A 19,913-nucleotide genomic window follows, 5' to 3' on the forward strand; every position below is an offset into this window, starting at 1 on the left:
CAACAATAGCATTGGACAAATATGCAATGCATTTTAGAACTAAATGGAGATACTTCATAGAAGTCATGTACTAAAAAAAACAATTATCCTGAAAGATAATCTAATCAGATATTTTAAGTTATTACTACGAATAGAAATACAAGAATAATGCCTAGTGAATGGATGCATATAGGAATGATAATATGTGAAATAGATTAAAGTCCATGGCAATACAAGAATGAATGTACCATAATCCATTAACTAGATTAGCAAGAAACAAAGGGTATAAGCATTGCTATTATTAGAACTATGAAAATTAATAGTCAAAATAAAACAAGAAAAATCAAATTAGTAAACGAAATGAAGAGAAAAGAATGAACAAACGCAAGAGCTTGGTAGATAGAGGAGCTTGGGTCGTCGATGGTGGTGTTGTGGTCGGAGCACGGATGTGGTAGAAAGGCGTGGGCAAGAGTTGCGGCGGCTAGGGTTAGGGATTTTGGGGAAGGGGATGATGAATAGTGAGGGGTTTATATAGATTTTGGGGCACACGGTCGTGGGGTACGTCGTGTGCCTTTATTTCAGCCTGTGTTTATCTTGATTTTCAAATTTGAGCGCGTCTGAAATTCGTCCCACGCCAGTGTCCTTTGGGTGTGTTGGTGCACACGGCCGTTTCGCACGGCCATGTCCTACTTCGTTCGCTTCTCCCATGCCTGTGTGTATAGGTGCACGCCCGTGTTGTTTTATCAGTCTTGAGCACGGACGCCCGTACTAAATTCTCAGTTTCAACCACAGTTTCTAGACACTAGTGTGTTGCACACCCGTGTTGTTTTGACAGACTCACTCACGACCACTTCATTCAACTGTGGCAACTTATTGCATCTCATGTTGGGGAAAATTTTTGCCCTATTTTCACACGACCGTATCGCACAGCCGTGTCTCCGCCCATGGTGTGAGCACGGCTTAAGGCACGCCCATGTGCCTGGCTGTGTGGATTAGAAAACCTGTGTTTCAAGGACTCAATTAGGGATTAGATGTTAAAAACTAAAATTTTAAAGAAATCAATACTGTTATTGCTCAGGTTGCCTCCCAAGAAGCGATTATTTAGAGTCTAAGCTCGACTTACCTTCTTTTTGCATGGTCATGGTGGTGCGAGGAATTTACACTCCTCGTTCCTACTATCAATTTCATAAAAATAAGGTTTTAGATAGGTACTATTTACCTTAAAAGTGCCAAATTTGGGATGAATGACCTCGACTGTACCGTATGGAAAAATGCTGAGTACCGTAAGAGGGATTGCTCTGTTAGGTTCAGGAGTGGCAATACGAGGGTCTGCTGTATCTAGTAGTACTTTGTCTCCAACCTTAAGTCGATTTGGTGAAATATTGAGCTTGTCATGGCATGGTTTTGGTTTATCGTGTGTCCTTGGTTTGTGTGTTTGTCATTCATCTAGTTCCTCGATTTGCAGCCTTCGTTCTTCATAGATGGGTTCTTTGTTGTTACTTGAACAAGGCTCATGTACGCTCTTCGAACGTGTTTCATTTAAAGAAGGTTGCACCACATGGTTAGTATTAATAGAATTACGAGCTTGAAGAGTAACTGAGTCATCACCCACACGAAGTGTGAGTTCACCTGTACCAACATCAATAACGGTTCTAGCAGTTGCTAAAAACGGTCTTCCTAGAATTAGAGGTGCGTCACTACCCTCTTCTATGTCTAGAACAACAAAATCGATTGGAAATATAAATTCATCAACTTTTACAAGTACATCTTCAATGATACCTCTAGGAAATCTGATAGTTTTATCGGCTAACTAAATACTCATCTTAGTTTGTTTAGGTTTCCCAAGACCTAGTTGTTTAAACATTTTGTAGGGCATGACATTAATACTAGCCGCTAAATCAGCCAAAGCATTTTAACACTTAAGCTACCAATTAAACAAGGAATCATAAAACTCCCTGGATCTTTCAATTTGTTCACCAGCTTGTTCTGTAGAATGGCTGAGCAGACTGCATTTAACTCTAAATGCGCTGCCTTATCCAACTTCTGTTTATTTGGTAAAAGCTCATTTAAGAATTTGACTGCGTTTGGCATCTACGAAAGAGCTTCAATAAACGGTAAGTTAATGTGTAATTTCTTTAATAGTTTAAGGAATTTACCAAATTGTTTATCTGTGCGGTCTTTCCTTGTCACATTGGGGTATGGCACTCATGGTTTGTACTCTTTACTTACCGATTTCTGTTCACTGTGGTCTACTTCTCCTTTACCTTTACTTACCATAATTCCTTGCCTCGATTCAGGTTCAGGTTCAACTAACCCTACCTCGTCTTGGATGGTAATTGCGTTGATTTGTTCCCTTGGGTTAGATTCAGTGTTGCTCGGCAGGCTACCTTGTGGTCATTCAGAAATCAATTTGGGGAGTTGGCCTATCTGAGTTTCGAGCCATTGGATCGACGCCTATTGATTCTTAAGTGCTATTTTGATATTTTGGAAGCGGGTTTCCGACACCAAGATAAATTTGTTAGCATCTCCTCAAGGTTTGGCTTTTTTTCCTGTTGGTAAGGTGGTTGTTTAAAAGTCAGAGGATGTTGTGGCCTTTGATTTCCTTGACCACCCCACGAGAAATTGGGATGGTTCCTCCAACCTACATTGTAGGTATTATTGTATGGGTTATTTTGAAATCTAGAATTATTGTTACCCATGTATTGGACTTGTTCCTCCTCGGTGTTGGGGTTGAAGGACTGATATTTTGTGTGTGCTCCTCCTCCATTTGAATCACACCTCATAACTGGATGTACCTGGGTAGAACCACACAAACCATTAATCTTTTTATTCAAGAGTTCTACCTGGTTAGATAGCATAGTAACCGCATCGAGGTTGAAAACACCGGCCACTTTCGTCGGCTTTGTCCTCATAACTTGTCACTGATAGTTATTCAAAGACATTTCTTCAATAAATTCGTAAGCATCCTCAGGTTTCTTATTATTGATAGTCTCACCAGTGGCTACATCAACCATCTGTCTAGTTGAAGGATTTAGGCCATTGCGAAAAGTTTGAACCTGTAGCCAGAGTGGTAACCCCATGGTGAGGGCACCTTCTCAACAGATCCTTGTATCTCTCCCATGCATAGTAGAGTGTTTTTAGATCCATCTGCACAAAAGAAGAGATATCATTCCTCAACTTAGCTATTTTAGTCGGCGGAAAATATTTAAGTAAAAACTTTTCTGTCATTTGTTCCCAAGTAGTGATTGATCCTCGTGGTAACAAGTTCAACCACTGTTTATCTTTGTTCCTATGTGAAAAGGGAAACAACCAAAGGCGTATGGTTTTCGTCAAAAATGCCATTGATTTTAAATGTGTCGCAAAACTCCAAAAAATTCGCCAAGTGATTGTTTGGATCCTCATCCTGCAAACCATCAAACTGAACAAATTGCTGTATCATTTGAATTATGTTAGGTTTTAGTTCAAAATTATTTGCAGCAATAGCAGACCTAACTATACTCGACTCAGTTCTTGTTAATTTCGGTTTAGCATAATCATACATAGTGCGTGGAGCAGGATTCTAATTTACTGGATTAGCAGCAATCGCAAGAGGTAGCGGATTTTCTTGATTTCCAGCAATCTCCTCGGTTGTGGTTTGAATATCATCATCTTGCTCTTCCTCTGTGTATCTTAAGCTTCGCCTTATTTCTCTTTGGTTTCTGCGAGCCGTGCGATCGATCTCACTATCAAAAAGTAATGGTCCTGACGGGTTTCTTCTGGTCATAAACTAGAAATACCTATCAGAAAATAAAAGAAAAGTTAGAAAAGTGGAATTAAACTAAACTAAAAAAATAAATTGCAATAAAAGTAAAATGGCTAAAATAATAAAAATTGAGTGTTCCTAATATCTTAAGTTCCTCGGCAACGGCGCCAAAAACTTGATACGTGATATTCGCGACAGGTTTTAAAAATTTATAATTAATCATTCTTTAAACTAACTATTATCACGATGAAGGCAAGTGTACCTATCGAACAGTAGTATAGCTTTAGCAAGACCGGATTGTCGAACCCAAATGAACCAAGAGTACTAGTAATTACTTTCTTTTTATTATCTAGCCTAAAAATTAAGGGATTTGTTTATCTAAACTAATTAACTAAACTAAGGGTGCACAGGGAGAAAATTGGGGAAAAGCTTTTAGGAAAACTCGATTGATTAAGACAATACCCAAGAAAAAATCCACCTAGACTTCACTTGTTATTTGACTCTAAATCAAATGATTTATTCATTTGACTTGATCTGTAGAAATCCCTAAGTTATATTATTTTCTCTCTCGAGACTAATAACGTCTAACCCTAGGTTGATTAATTGAAATCTCTTTCTAATTAACACCCTAGTGTTACATTAACTCGATCTATGGACTCCCTTATTAGGTTTCACCCTAATCCAGCAAAATCTTGTCACCCTATCTCTAGGCGTGCAATCAACTCCGCTTAATTACGACAAATTTACTCTTAGACAAGGACTTTTGCTCCTCTGAATAAGAGCATTAACTTGAATCAATATTCTGGAATATTAAAACAAGAATTAAGAACACATGATTATGAACAATTCAAATATTTATCATACAATTCATATAATAATAACAAGATCCATCTTAGGTTTCATTCCCCTTAGGTATTTAAGGGTTTTAGTTCATAATTATGAAAGAAAACATCTCAAAAGAATAAAGATAAAAAAACATAAAGAAAACCCAAAACTCCTGAAGGAAATTGAAGGGAGATCTTCAGTCTTGACGATGAATCAGGCTTCTGAGATGGATCAATCGGCTTTCCTTGAGTAATTCCTTGCCTCTTACTCCATGTGTCCCTTCTAATTGCCTCCTAAAGTGTTTAAATAGGCTTTAGAATGCCTAAAAGCCCTCAAGAGTGGCCTTTTCCTAATAGAACTAAACTTGGGCTCGACAGGGACACGCCCGTGTGACACGCCCATGTGTGATTTCTTCAATCCGTGTTCAAGGCTGTTACATAGGCACGAACGTGTGGTCTACCCGTGTAAGTCGTGCTTCAGTTCTACCAAATGGACACGGCCGTATGGATTACTCGTGTGAGGAAGTCCAGGCCGTGTTGATTTCCCATGTTGGTCCATTTTCTCCGTTTTCGGCCCGTTTCTCGCTTTTTTTACTCTCCTATTCTCACCTAAGTATAAAACATGAAATTAAATGATTAGAAGCATCGAATTCACCAAATCTAAGGATAATTCATCCCAAAAATATGCTAAGGATGAGGTAAAAATATGTATAAATTATGATTTATCAGGAAACAAAAGAACTGAATCAAGTTGGATCATATTACAGTGAACTGGGTCAAAAAGGCCTAGGAAGTACTCATAATTGGACTTAATGTGAGAGAGGCCCAAAACCCCTCATGTAAGGAGATGGGACAACAAAACCTAGTATAATTTACTAGGGTTTCCGCCCCCATATCCTAGTTAAACTAGGATATCATTTTTCTACTAGAAATAAACTTTTACAACTCTACAAGGGTTCTACCTTCTCTTCCTATAAATAGATGTCTCTGGAAAAGCTATGAACACAACTTTAAGAAATTTTTATTCTACCGAAAAATAGAGAGAATTTATTCTCAACTGTTACATATATATTTTTCCAAAATAACAATTCTACTAGTTTTTATTAAAGAAGAAAGAATTTTCGTTTTCACCCCAAACGGGAAACTTTTTCTAGTTTTGTGTTTTGATTTAATTGGTTTGAGCCCACACTCGAAGTAGTTCATGGTACGAGAATAGCAGAGAAGATCGTTTGGTTGAACGCCGGAAAACATCAAGGTTACATTTATCCAAAAACACAGGTACGAATTCGATTAAGGTTTATTGGTATAAATATCACAAACCGAGTCGATTTTCAAAATTTTAATTCTCCGTTATGCAAGAAAACCGTTTTCAAACCAAATTTTTTCCAACACTCTCTACCTTATCCAACTTCATTGATACTGTGTATCAACAAGATGCATTGAATCTATAGTTACCTGTTGTGCCTCCAATATCCAAGTAACGCTTTTAAAGAATAATGTTTATAATTTTAAGTATAATATTTTCAAATTTGATAATTTAAAAATATTATAATATTATAAATTTTTTAAGGATAAATTACCTAGTTGGTCACCAAAATTTTAGAGCGCCATCATTTTGGTCACACAAAATGAAATCCTTGTAAGTTTGTCACTCAACTTTTAGAGCACTTTCATTTTAGTCACCCAAGCATTAAATCTCTAATGTCGATTAATTTTGCACACCACATCATATTTATACTTTCATTTTGGTCACCCAACTTGTAGATTGCTTTCATTTAGTCACTCAAAAATTATATATTTTTAGGTATTGATTGGGGTAAAAAAATCAAGGATTAAAGAAAAAAAGGCGATAGAAATTAAAACAATACACAATTGTTAAATTGTACTCGTTTATCCTATTGCCAAAAATTTTAATTTTTAATATTACAATTTAATTTTGAAAAATCAAAATAAAGTAAATAAATTTTTGAAAATTTTATTTACTTGAAAATATCAATCGATTTGTTACTATAATACTAAAATTATTTAATTTAATCCCTTATAAATTTAAAATTATTTTTATTTCGAATTACCCTTAAGAAATCAACTCAAATAACTCATATTTAATAATTGACTACAAAACTTAAATTCCTTTTTATTATATAATTTTGAACCTTTAAGCTAAAGCAAAGGGAAAAACAATTACGTTAAATTAAACTAATTGTTTGTTCTTTATTTGGGTGAAGAAGTGATAAAAAATGTGAGTTATATTTGGCATGGAAGGTAAAATTAATTAATTAAATTAATTGCAAGGAATTTTCTTTAATCTTTGCTTAGCATGAAAGATTCAAGATCATATAATCAAAAGAAATTTGTGTTTTGTAGACAATTATTAAAAATGCATTATTTAAGTTAATTTTAATTTGGAAACATAAAATAAAATTTTAAATTTTAAAAGGAGATTAAATTAATTAAATTAATTTAAATATTATAGTAACAATTTGGGTGACACTATCAAGGGATAAATTTTTTCAATAATTGGTTGAATTGATTTTGATGTTTTGAAATTTAAAATTTCAATATTGAGAATAAAAAAATAGATCGACAAGATAGTATAAAAGTACAATTTGAAAAAAAAAATTAATCATTATTTTAGTTTCTACCACTTTTTAACTTTAACATTTAATTTTTTTTGCCATGACCAATGCCTAAAAAAGTTATTTTTGGGGGCGATCAAAATGAAAGTATAAACATGATGTGGCGTTCTGTATAATTAACTACCATTATAGATTTAACACTTAAGTGACTAAAATGAAAGCGTATTAAAAGTTAGGTGACAAAATTACAAGAATTTCATTTTGCTCTCTCAAAATGAAAACACTCTAAAAGTTGTGTAGTTTATCCTTTATTTTAATTTGATTTAGGTCAATTCAATCAATTGAAAATTAATATTTTCTACAATTTAATTTTTGAACACATTTGATAACCCAAAATGAAAGTTATCAAATAGAATATTTCTAAAAAAGTATTGAAAATGATAAGTAGATAGGCAAAACATATAAAATATAGAATAAATTATATTATATTATTTTTTATTTTATTATATTTTATTTAAGATTATTCTTTATCAAACAATCTAATTATATTTATTATTTAATTTTAATTAATATACCAAACAAAATTTATAACTTAAACTTTTTATTTACTTGTTTGGTTACAGTAGATTAGTAAGTTATGAATTATTTTCCAAGAAATTATTAAGTATTCCTTTGGACAACATGAGTAATTGAATGAAAGTGTAATTATTAGAGTAATAATAATGCAATATAGTAATTATAAAGAATTGTAATTAGTTAGGCGTGTTTGGTTGACACGATTGTAATTACATTGTAATTTCCTATGCCATGTTTGATAATAAAATTGTATTTACATAGTTACATAATTAAATTTATTTTAAAATATATTAATTATTATGAAAAAATTAGCACTATAAAAATATTTATAAATAAGTAATAAAAATTAAAATAAAATCACCATATGTATTATGTTAGTCCAAAAAGAAGTTGATAATACAACTACTAATAAAAATAACAAGAAAAATAAATATCAATGCAATTTTATCTATTTTTCTAGTGTTTCATATTTGTTGGGTTATTCCTTGATGTATCGCATAACTAACTAAAAATTTAACTAAGGTAAGTGTAACAACTCGTTTTTTCAGTGGTGTCGGAAATAGTGATTTCGGGTCCACAAATTCAATGAACAAGTCCGTAAATATTATTATTTAATATTTATGAGTCAAATATAGTATTATAATAAATTTTGATTTTATAATTTATGTTATTTGAATAAATAATTAGGTTCAAGTGGTATATCCCTGAAATCAAGTGGTTTTAAAAAAGGAGGTATAGGGACCTCGTTTCTATAATCGAGCCCGTAAATATTTTATTAAATATTTATAGAGTGCTATTATGATGATATTAAAATTTGATTAAAAAATTTAACGTTTAAATAATTAATTAGGTAAAAGGACTAAAGCTGTAAAAGCTACAAAATTTAATAACTATAAGCTTATTTGCATTAAATAGGTGTAAAAACATGAAATAACGATCTTAAGTAATAATTCTACTTCTTTTAAATATAGTGGACGATTATAGCTCGGGAATTGAAGAAATTTGGTTTAATTTAAAAGGTTAATTTGGTAATTTGAAAATTAGAAAACAAAAGATGATAAAATAATGGAATCATCATCTTCTTCTTTTCTTTGTTGGAGAATTGAATACTCCATAGCTAAGGGTGTGAAGTTTTGGCAAAGCTTTGTCTTGTATGCACGATACGTAATTTTGTCCCGTTTTTAGTAATTTTTATGTTTTTGAGCTTGTTTTAACTGAATCTATTTAGCTTGGGGGTCAATTTGTAAAGTTGTTACAATTATAGGGATTTTCCATGACTGAGTTTGAAGTGTTTTTTTAATTGATAGATTAGTAAAGTTGGTAGTTACATATAAGTATTTTGTTAAGTGATTTTAATCATTTTAATGTTTAGGGATTAAATTGTAGAAATAGTAAAAATTCAAGGAAATTGTGATTTGATGATAAATATGGACTTTATAGACTAGGTAAAAATCAGCTAACATGAATTTTAGCTAAAAATGGTAAATTTGTAAGTTTCAAGTTTAGGGTTTAATTATATAAAATTTAAAATATTGGGGGTAAATTTGTAAATTAATAAAGGAAGGGTTTAATTGCATAAAAATACTTGTTAGAATTCTAGAAATTTATTAATTGGGATGAATTATTATTTAGATTAAGAAACACTGTAATTGAATTTAAATTGAGGAAAAGCTATAGTTTTGACTAATTGTCTAACTCGTTTTAGTAATTGTTTGACTTGAGGTAAGTTCGTATAAGGACTAAATTATTATGTACTATTTTGTATGTAATGTTAATAAATATTTATGTTGCAAATAGATTAGATTAATAATTGTATAATATTTTGGTAATATGGATAAGAATAGGATGTTAATCAATTTGGGTGATATAATACTTTAGTTTGGATAATCAACTTGGAGTTTGGATGAGGTATTCAAAATGATATTATGATGAAGGAAATTTATGTTTAAAAAGGATATAATGAAATACAAATTAAGGCTCCAGTTTGAACCTTGTGAATACTTAGGATACAAATGACATGTCGTTAGAGATTATATGATTTCGGGTGCTAGTTCTGAATGCCCTATCGGTGGCTGAGGTCTTGCATTTGTTGTGGATTCTCCATAGCTCATGTGAGCAACATCAGGTAGCTAACATTCCAACCCACAAATCATGTGAGAAGGCCCATTTCACAGTTCGTGTGAGCATTACAAAAAAGGTTTTAGTTACATTTACAGGCACACTTTGTGTGAGCATGGTTCCCAAGTATCTAATGTTATTTTATTTGGTTCAACAAGCAAAGTGAAAAGGTACGTATATAAATGAACTATGTTATTGAGAATACGGAATGGAAAATGTAATGTAAGTATTTGGATTGAAAAGATAACAATTGAATTATGTGAATGAATGATTTATATAGTGAAATTCTTTCCATGATGTGAATGGGTAATAAAGGCTTAAACAAATGAAATTAATTATATAAAATGTTATGAAACTATCATAAATGGAATGAAAAGTTTTGACATAAAATTTTTGAAGTTATGAATTTTACATATTAGAGATGTGAGGAATGTTATGCATATAGATTTGCTTCCATTATATGTTCCTTGATATGTGTAACATCCCAAAAATTGGGGGTTAGTAGAATTGGTTTGGGAATCAAGAAAGTGTGATTATGCACTAATTTTTTAGATTATCTATGCATTTTTAGGAATAAATGAAGTATTGGTTTGTTGGATAACTGTTAGTGGATCGTTCCTTGAAACCCAAGTTCAAATTTCTTCTCTCTCACCATTTTTATTATTTTGCTACTTTTGCCTCAAACCCTAGTATGTGACACACCTTGTTTTTAAAATAAATATTACAAAATTATTTGAAAAATAAGAAAATATCTTACTGATTAGTTGATAAATGCAAAAGCATTAAAATTAAATTAAGGTCCCAACTTCGAACCCTTTCCCATGCAAAATAACTTTTTTTTTATTACAAAATCCCTTGTTTTTAATGTGTGTGCCATCCATACCCTTGCAACCTTATCTATAAATTTTAATTTTACACCAAATAATCAGCATTTATTCTACTTTTACTCACCCTAGCCGTTTCTCCCTCTTCTCTCCTCCTTGATCTTCAATTTTTTTCTTTCTTCCTCCATTGTTGCTGTCGCCTACACCTAGTTTTACCATCTTTTTCTTTTCTTTTTGTCTTAAGATTTGTTAACATCTTCTTTGCCATCTTGCTGGTATTTTTTCTTATTAAAATCAACCGCATTTTACTCTAAAATTGATCTTGAACATTGCCAAGAAAGTGCCATTGCTGTTTCTCTCAACTAGCTTGTGTAAGATCTCTTTTTTCTTCAATTTGTTGATTAATCTTGTCGATTAAAAACCTAAATTTCCAAATCTATAATTTAAGGGAATTTTAAATATTTTAAAGGTATTCTTATAGATTTTTAATGGATTTTTAAATCTTTTTAAAATTAGCCCCGAATTTGGCCACTACAAGTGGTGGTGCATGCACCTATGTACAAGAAAGGCGGCTGTTTTGTTTCTTGGTTCTTACCCATCTATTTCCAACATTAATTTGAGTGCTCAAGCCCTCCTAATCATCCTTTAATCACATTTCAATTAGAGAAAAACATTCTTGATTAACTGGTCATTTGGATCTCACAAATTGGGAAGCGTAAGTACGATTACATGTAAACTAGTTTGTTGTTTCGACATAGTTGTTGGGTAAAGGTTATGGATTTATTAAATGAAGTATTTTAATCAATATTTGCTACTGATTTTCCAGTATGTAAATGTGTTAGGTGTTGACTCGAAAGCCCCAAATCAACCGTAAAGTCGAAAGATGTTTGATAAATATCATTCTCTTGCCATTTCTTCATAAACATAAATCAGGTAATTCATTCTATCGATATTTCATGCATTTAAAAATACAATTCAAGTTACACTAACTTACCTCGTTGCTTGTTCATGTTTATAATTTCATTAATCCAATATCTTTTCTTTCCCACGTTCAAGTCTCGTATTCGAATCATCCGGATCTTTATAAATAAATTTGATTTTCGTTTTCATTTATTTCATGTTCTAATACATTCAATTAATTCTCTAAACAAAATTACCATTTTACCCTTAAACTTTTAATTAATGACGATTTCATCCTTAAGCTCAAAAAAATAAAATTCTTGCAATTAAATCCTTATTTCCAGCCGTTATTCTTATACAAATTGATAACAACCCATGAATTCTATAAAATATCATAATTTTCCATAATTTCAACACTTTTAAATTTAATCCTTAAAATATGTTTTTCCCCATTCTTGAACTAAATTAATAATTTCATTCAATTTTGCAATTTTAAATAATAAAATAATCCATTTCATACAAATTGGTCATTTCTAACATTTTTACAAAATTGCCCATAAAGTTTTACTTTTATTCAATTTAGTCTCTAAGCTTAAAACATGCAAATTACCCATGCTAGCTGAATATTCATATATATTTTCCTCCTCCTTCTCTCCATTCCACATCCTTAATTTATATAACATGCTACAAGTAACATTATCAATAATTTCACTATTTACTTATATGTATATTCAAAACTGTCCATTTGCGTCATAGTCACTAAATTATTTATATATTGAGCTACAGAACTCGAAATTAAGATCTGCTAATTTTTCATGAAACTAGACTTGAGTATCTTCTTACCATGCATCCCATGTTAGAAAGAAGAGAAGAGAAGAGAAGAAAGAAAATTTTTATTCTTTACAATTTAGTCCTTCCACCAAAAATTCACCATTTTCACCTAGAAATCAAAAGAATTTTCATGGTTACCAAGAGAGAAAAATAATAAGGAGACTATGGGAAGCTAGAATATCAAGTTAGATTCTAGAAATAGAAGATGGAGGAGAGAGAAAATCAAGTTAAAAGATTGGAAACAATAAGACAAGGTAAGAACATCAAGATTTCCATGTATTTTTAAGTTTGATATTATTGAAAAAGCATGGAAATGAAGCTAAAGTAGAGTTTTCTTATATATGGTTCTATGTTCTTGATATATTAGTGAAGAGAAATAAGAAAAAGTGGTGGGAAATATTGTAGAGAAAGGAAATAAGGGTGTTATAAACTTAATAATTAACATTTTGCACAAAAACAGTTTTGGGTAGCAGCAGTAGTCTAACTTTGAAAAATAACCATAAATTTTAGAAATAGAATCAGAAACTGAATAAAATATTAAATTAAATCTTATTAAGTCTAGTAACTTATAGAAGAAACAGTGTAAGCAATGGAATTGTGAATCATGAGATATAATAAATTTTGTGAGACAAGATCGGAATGATTTCGGGTTCCCTATTCTGACTTTGGAAAATCATAAAAAATTGGAGAAAAATAATTAGGTTCTTAAATTATATGTTTAAAATCTTGAATGAGTCTATTTTCAATAGAAACAAATGAGAACATCATCCAAATCCTGTACAATGACATAATTAATTTTTAGTAAAGAAGGGTCGGAACTATCAGACAACAGAATAAGAGTGACTTTAAAGAATAAACTGTACTTATTGGTTAAACCAAAAATTCTGAAAATTTGGTAAGAAGATACGTAAGTATAGTTTCATGGAAAATTAGTGGATCTTAATTTTGAGTTCTGTAGCTCAAGATATAAATGATTTAGTGACTATGACACAAATGGACAGTTTTGAATATACATATAAGTAAATAGTGAAATTATTGATAATGATTCACATCAAAATAGTGTAAGAAATCTAACTAGTTTGGATTCATAAAATAGTTGTAATTGCGATGATTGATTTGAAACCATAAGTGGGTATTTAGGGGGCTGTCTACGAGGTGGATTAATTTAATTTATACTGATTTTTAATTTAGGTTCGTTTCAAGGTTTATTAAGGAAATCAAAAGGTTCACTAGTGTGTTGCGAAAAACGTAAAATAAGGTGTGGGTCCTAAACTAAAAAACTTAATTAAAAATGATAATTTTTTTTGATATATTTGATGATTTAGCTTGTTCATTGGATTTTCTTAATAGCCAAATAATTAATTTTGTAAGTGGTCGAACTAGATACGTTTCGAGCCCTAAATGATTGATATGTTAGCAAAGTTGCTTGTTTGACTGTATGACTGTGTGACTGTTTGAATGGTATTGTTGTGCATGATTGTGTTATTTGGTATGATACTAATTGTATATATAGCATGATTTCCTATGATATTAGTTTATGCATGACATAATTATATGGATAAGTTGCTATGTTATATTGAAATGTTGCTACACATGCACATTGGAAAAATTGTAAAAGTATGTGAAATTGTGTAATGTTGAATGATATCATCTTAATGATAATTTGAAAGTTGGAACACTATTTCCATTTACTGAAAGTATGTGATTATTGAGGGCATGTTGAACATGTCAAATAAATGTGAAAAGTATTGAGATATGATTATGTATGAGTTTGTGTGACATATTGCATTTGCATTAAGATGGGATATCTTATGGTTGACGGAGGAGTTCCGTGGAGTACCGATGGCATATTAAGTCCGCATTTATATGTAGTCAGTGCACTGCACCTGGAGTACTGAGAGGATTGACAATTTTATTGCATATTATATGTTATTGGATTGTATCACACTATTTGATATCCGACATATTTTTTGTGTAACAACCTAGTTTTAGCTAAATCAGAACAGTAGTTTTAGAACCACAAATCTGAGGTCGTAAAATTATTTTAATATTATTTTTGATTTTTATAGTATGTGAATATATATGTGTGAAAGTTTCGTGTGTTAATCTTATCATTTAAGTGGTTAATTTGAGAAAAGGACTAAATCGCGTAAAATGAAAAAATGACATTCTATTTGATAAAAGCATCTATTTGCTATGGTTTATTAAATGAGAAGTCCTTATGTTGTAAATAGACCATTGATAGTGGAGATGGACATAAATGGCCTTATATTAGGTGATTTATATATTTTTTATTAAAGGTTAAAATTGAAAGTTAATAATTAAGTTATTATTAGGTAAAAATAAAACAAAAGGTTCATTAATTCATGCATTCTTCAACCGAATTATCTAAGAAAAAGAAGAACAATTAGGGCTTGAATTTTCATCAACTCTAATCCTTGATTAAAGTATGATTTTTGATCGGTTTTTGATGATTTCTCTGTTTTTGTGATCGTTGCTTTGAGTAATAGCTAGCCCGTGCTTTAATTTTTGAATTGGTTGTGAATTTTGTAATTTTCTATTGTTGGTGGCTTGAGTTTTATGATGTTTGATGATGAATTATGCAAGCTTGGTGTTTGATATACATGTTTTATAAAGTGATTTTTGACAAAAATTCTTATTAAGGATTAAATTGTGAAATTTGTGAATTGAGGTGTCAAAATGTGAAATAAATGAAAGATATGGACTTATATGAATTAATGGAATATTTGGCCAAGCATGTGTATAAGGAAATCATGTATATTTTGTGTTTTGTTAAATAATGACTAAAATGTCAAAGTGTGAAATTATAAGGGCCAAATTGTAAAAATGCCTAATTATGTCATTGTGGATTGAATTGATTAAATGTGTGATTAAATTAGTGAAATTTGTATTAATTTAGATCAAAAAAGGAAGAAATCAGATTTGGATCGGGGAAAATCGAAAGTTATCGAGTAATCGATCCAATTTGTCTATTCCGACTATGAGGTAAGTTCATATGCAAATAAATGTATTTTGAATTGAATTATATATGTTCTATTATGTTTTAATTGCTACAGATGTTGAATGAGCAAGTAAGAGCATGAATTGACAAAGTTAAGACATCTGAAAGTCCTGTACGAACCCTAAGAATAGTATAGGATATGAATGTCATGACATTAGGTTATCAAGATGTGATTACATGTAAGACCATGTCTGGGACATTGACATTGTATTGAGATTATGTGTAAGACCATGTCTGGGACATTGGTATCGTTAATCTTGTAAGCTCCTGTCTCGGACAGTGGCATCGATATGTATTAACATGTAAGACCATATCTAGGATATGACATTGTATGAGCTTATGTGATTTTCGAGTATCCTTAACAATTCTGAATGGTTCAATGGGTAAATTCAAGTTGAGAATGAATATATGTGAATGAGCTAAGTGATTCAGGTATGTACAAAATTCATATGAGCCTTGAGAAGAGAAGGTAATTGATGAATTGGTATGTTTGAGAAGTACAAACTGATTAATAGAAAGGTTTGTGATCATGAATGTGTATTAATTTTGTTTATTCATATCTTGCTTAATTGATGGTAATGATATTGATTCATAAAATGATTTATTTGTGTATGGCTTACTAAGCTTTTAAAGCTTACTTTGTGTGTTCCTTCCATGTTTTTATAGATCATTGAAGCTAGCTCGAACTCTGGGATAATCGGGAAAAGTCATCGCACTATCGATCAACTCGTTGGTATTTTTGGAAGCTTTGTGTATATGGTATATGGCATGTATAGGCTATAGTCATCTTGATATGTTTTGAGTTGTGATTTTAGCCATGTGATTTGGCTTGTAAATGTTGGTGTGAATTTGGCCATTTAAGTTGGCTTAAGTTATGTGTTTGATAAGTTAATTATATGATGTACATAATGTATTATATGTTGGCTTATTTGGTGTGATTATGTGTTGGTTATTTTGATTAGATGTTAATTGATGTGCTTATGCTTGGAAGCTAGCATATTGTGGTTTGATTTGAGATGACCATATGGTATATGTTGAAGTATAGAATAACTAATAAGTTGATGGATAAATGCATTTAGTAGTTATGTATGTTTGATGTTTTTGGTATAGTGAAATGGTATGTTTTGGTTATGGAATTTAGTAGTGGAAATGGTCGTGAATAGATGGCATGATATGTGTTTGAATTGGTAGGTTTTTGGTCACTTAAAGATGTATTGAAATGGTGCTATTTAGTTGCTATGTATGCTTGTGGTTAGGGTGCAAATTGGCTTTGCAAATAGCCTATTTTTGTCCACACGGGCAGAGACACGGGCGTGTGTCTCTGCCGTTTGTGACACACGGTCATGTTACATAGCCGTGTGTCCCTTGGGGTACCTGTCGAATTAAAGTCAGTATACCTTATAGTTTTGACACAGCCTAGACACACGGGCGTGTCTATTAGCCGTGTGTGGCACACGGGCTGGCATATAAGCGTGTGGTCGGCCGTGTGACCCAAGTCAGTAACCCCCTTAGATTTTTCACGGCCTAGCACACGGGCGTGTCCTCGGTTGTGTGTGCAAGTCAATATGTATGCCCTATTTTCACACTGTCTATGACACGGGTGTGTTTGGTAGCCGTGTGAGGCACACGGCCTGTTCACACGGGCGTGTGACCCTTATATCTTTGAAATTTTCTATGTTTCCCAAAGTTTGTGAATGTTATCGGTTTAGTCTCGAATCCCTTCTAAGCATGTTTTAAGGTCTCGTAGGACCTTACAGGGGACAATGTGATTGATATGAATAGATTTTGATTATGAATGTATGAATGAATGTGAATTGTGTGTGATTTTCAGTAATGCCTTGTAACCCTATTTCGACGACGGATACGGGTTAGGGGTGTTACGTTTTGCATTATTAATTATTCAGTGTTTTACCACATTAAGCTATGCTCACATTTGTTGGAGTTTGGTAGTGGGTTCTGGGGAACTCGTGGTGTGTACCGAATGGTATGGGTAGGAACTTTTTTGCATTGCATGATGCTCACAACATAGTCGAATGTTATCAAAATTAATGATTGTTACTTGAATGAATGATGACCCATGCTCATACACCGTTTGACATCAATTTGATAATGGTTATGTAATGATATGAAATTTCAATGATGGTTCTGTGTTCTTCTATTAAAGCTAATATGTTTCACTGTATTCGATATTTATGTCTGTTTAAATAACTATTTCACTCACATTGAGCTTTCATAAGCTCACCCCCAATAGTGTTTAACTTTTAAGATAACCTCGAAATTAGGACCGAACTCGGCATTCGGAGAATCACCTTGGACCTCAAGCTATTTGTAATAAGTATTAATTAGTCTCTATTGGTTTTGGTTTGTAATTTTTAATTATTTCTGGTTTGTGGCTTGATAACTTTTCTTTTGGGGATTTTTGCATGCATGGATTACTCAAGCATAATAATAATAAAAAAAGCATGATATTGGGCTTAAGTAAAATTTGATATTGTTCCTTAATTTTTGCTGCATTGCAAATGAACCATTTTTGAAAAACAATTCGATAAGGCAATCAAGTTTCCAAAATGACTTGAAAAATGGTTTTTCTGTTGCATTGTTTTAACATCAAGTTTTTACAAAGAAAAGTCACTAGCGAACTATTTTTTTCTTAAACAACATTATCAATAATAAAATGAGTCTTAAGTATATATTATCTAATAAATGAACTCTTTTAAACTAACTCAAAGTACAAATATGGGTTTTCTCTAAAATAAGCTTATTTAAAGTCTTTAAAGGTAACGTAAGTTAGCTTAGCCATTTCGGTGGCTAATGTAGCCTTCTCAATCTAGCCATAACGTCTAGGTCAGATTAGGGAGGTTACAATATAGATGAATGTTTGAGGTTTCATTATTGAACTCCCTAACTTGTGAGGTTGGTGTTGTAATAGGAAATGGATAATCTCTTAAGCATGCCAAAGGAATTATTTATGAATTATATAAATTGAGTCTATTCGGTAAGTTTTTATTTAAGATTTATACAAGCCTACTAAGTACTAGTTGCTTATTTAGTTGTTTTCTTTGTTTTGTAGATTATTGAAAAACTCGATTGGTTAGAATCACGTCGAAGCACGATCACACAATGCATTGACCATTTTGATAGTTTTGACATATGGTCATAAATGGCATGAATAGGGTATGTGTTATATTGGTAATTGGTTTGTTTTATAATGATGCCAAGTTCATTTTTGTTTTATGTCTTTTGTTGATGGCTTGTAAATGAAGTGTATATATATGATGTTTAATAATTGTGCATGGTTTTTTGAAAGTAGGAAGAAAATGGTTGTTTGATATGTTTTTGATATGGTTATTTGGTATGTTTAAGGTATGTTATATCAATGAACTTATGATGTTGGATTAAACTAGATTAGGTGCATCAAATGTGATGCCTTTGAATGGCATATTGGTTAAAACTTGTAGGATGGTTGAGTTGTTATGTTTTGAGTGTGTTTTGGCTACATGAATGTATATGGGAATGGTGTGTTTTGATTTGCAAGAATAGGATTGTAAATAGCTTGTTTTAGGCGTAACTTATGCTGCACATGACTTGGGACACAGGCTGTCACACGGCCGTGTGTCACACGTGGCCACCTCACATGTCCGTGTGCCATTATTATTTGTAGGTACAGGTTTCACATGGTTTGAGACACGGCCTACGACATGGCCATGTGTCTCAAGTCAATTTGTCACACGGTTTGGCACACGGCTACAACATAACCGTGTGACCCAACATCGAATGGACATATGATTTGGCACATGGCCTGACACGATCGTGTAACCCTATTTCGATTACCCATAGGAGAGGAGTCACAAGTTGGTACACGGCCATGTGTTCAGACTTCGAATATCCACACGGTCTAGACTATGTCACACGGCCTGACCACTTGGCCTTGTGACCCATGGTTTCCCAAATTTTCATGTTTTTCCAAATATTTCTATTTTGTTTATGTAATGTCTCAAAACCCGGCCTAGAAGTCTAGGCTGAATCCTGGAGGTTACATTGGTCACCGAAGTGATCGTAGGTAAATTTAAGATCAAAAAATGAGAAAACAAACAATATTTAGGTTACGTAAAAATTTTCAGTTATCAAATCCCGATGTCTCAAAATACAGTTGTTCAATTCAAATAATGTCTACTTGTATTTAACCCAAAATTTCATACCACAGTATTTAAAACAAAACTTACAGTCCAAAACCGTTTAAATAAAACTCAAATTGAACGAAAACACTTTATTAACGAGTTTTAAAAATGTGACACTTCAGAGACTTCTGCACACCAAGTCTAGGTACAGAAAAAGAAAATGAGAGTACCTATAAAGGGATAAACTGAGAGAGGGTGAGCCACACAAACTTAGTGTGAGATCAAAATGACAAAAAAACAAAAAAAGTAAATGCCACAATAAAAAAAAGTATCACAATGGCAATCCAGTATCCAAATAATCATCACAACCAGAACAGACACATCAGTACTGAATACTACGATC

At 32.0% G+C, this 19,913-nt stretch overlaps 1 non-coding gene across 1 annotated transcript; it reads left to right on the forward strand.

The window, feature by feature from the left end:
• The first annotated feature begins 3,052 nt into the window (after positions 1-3,052).
• Positions 3,053-3,159, forward strand: LOC128281197 (small nucleolar RNA R71). The gene has a single exon (XR_008271410.1). It is a non-coding gene; the product is annotated as a small nucleolar RNA R71 (small nucleolar RNA).
• Positions 3,160-19,913: the final 16,754 nt, after the last annotated feature.

This window comes from Gossypium arboreum, chromosome 9 (genome assembly GCF_025698485.1).
Source record: "Gossypium arboreum isolate Shixiya-1 chromosome 9, ASM2569848v2, whole genome shotgun sequence".
Lineage (NCBI taxonomy): Eukaryota > Viridiplantae > Streptophyta > Magnoliopsida > Malvales > Malvaceae > Gossypium > Gossypium arboreum.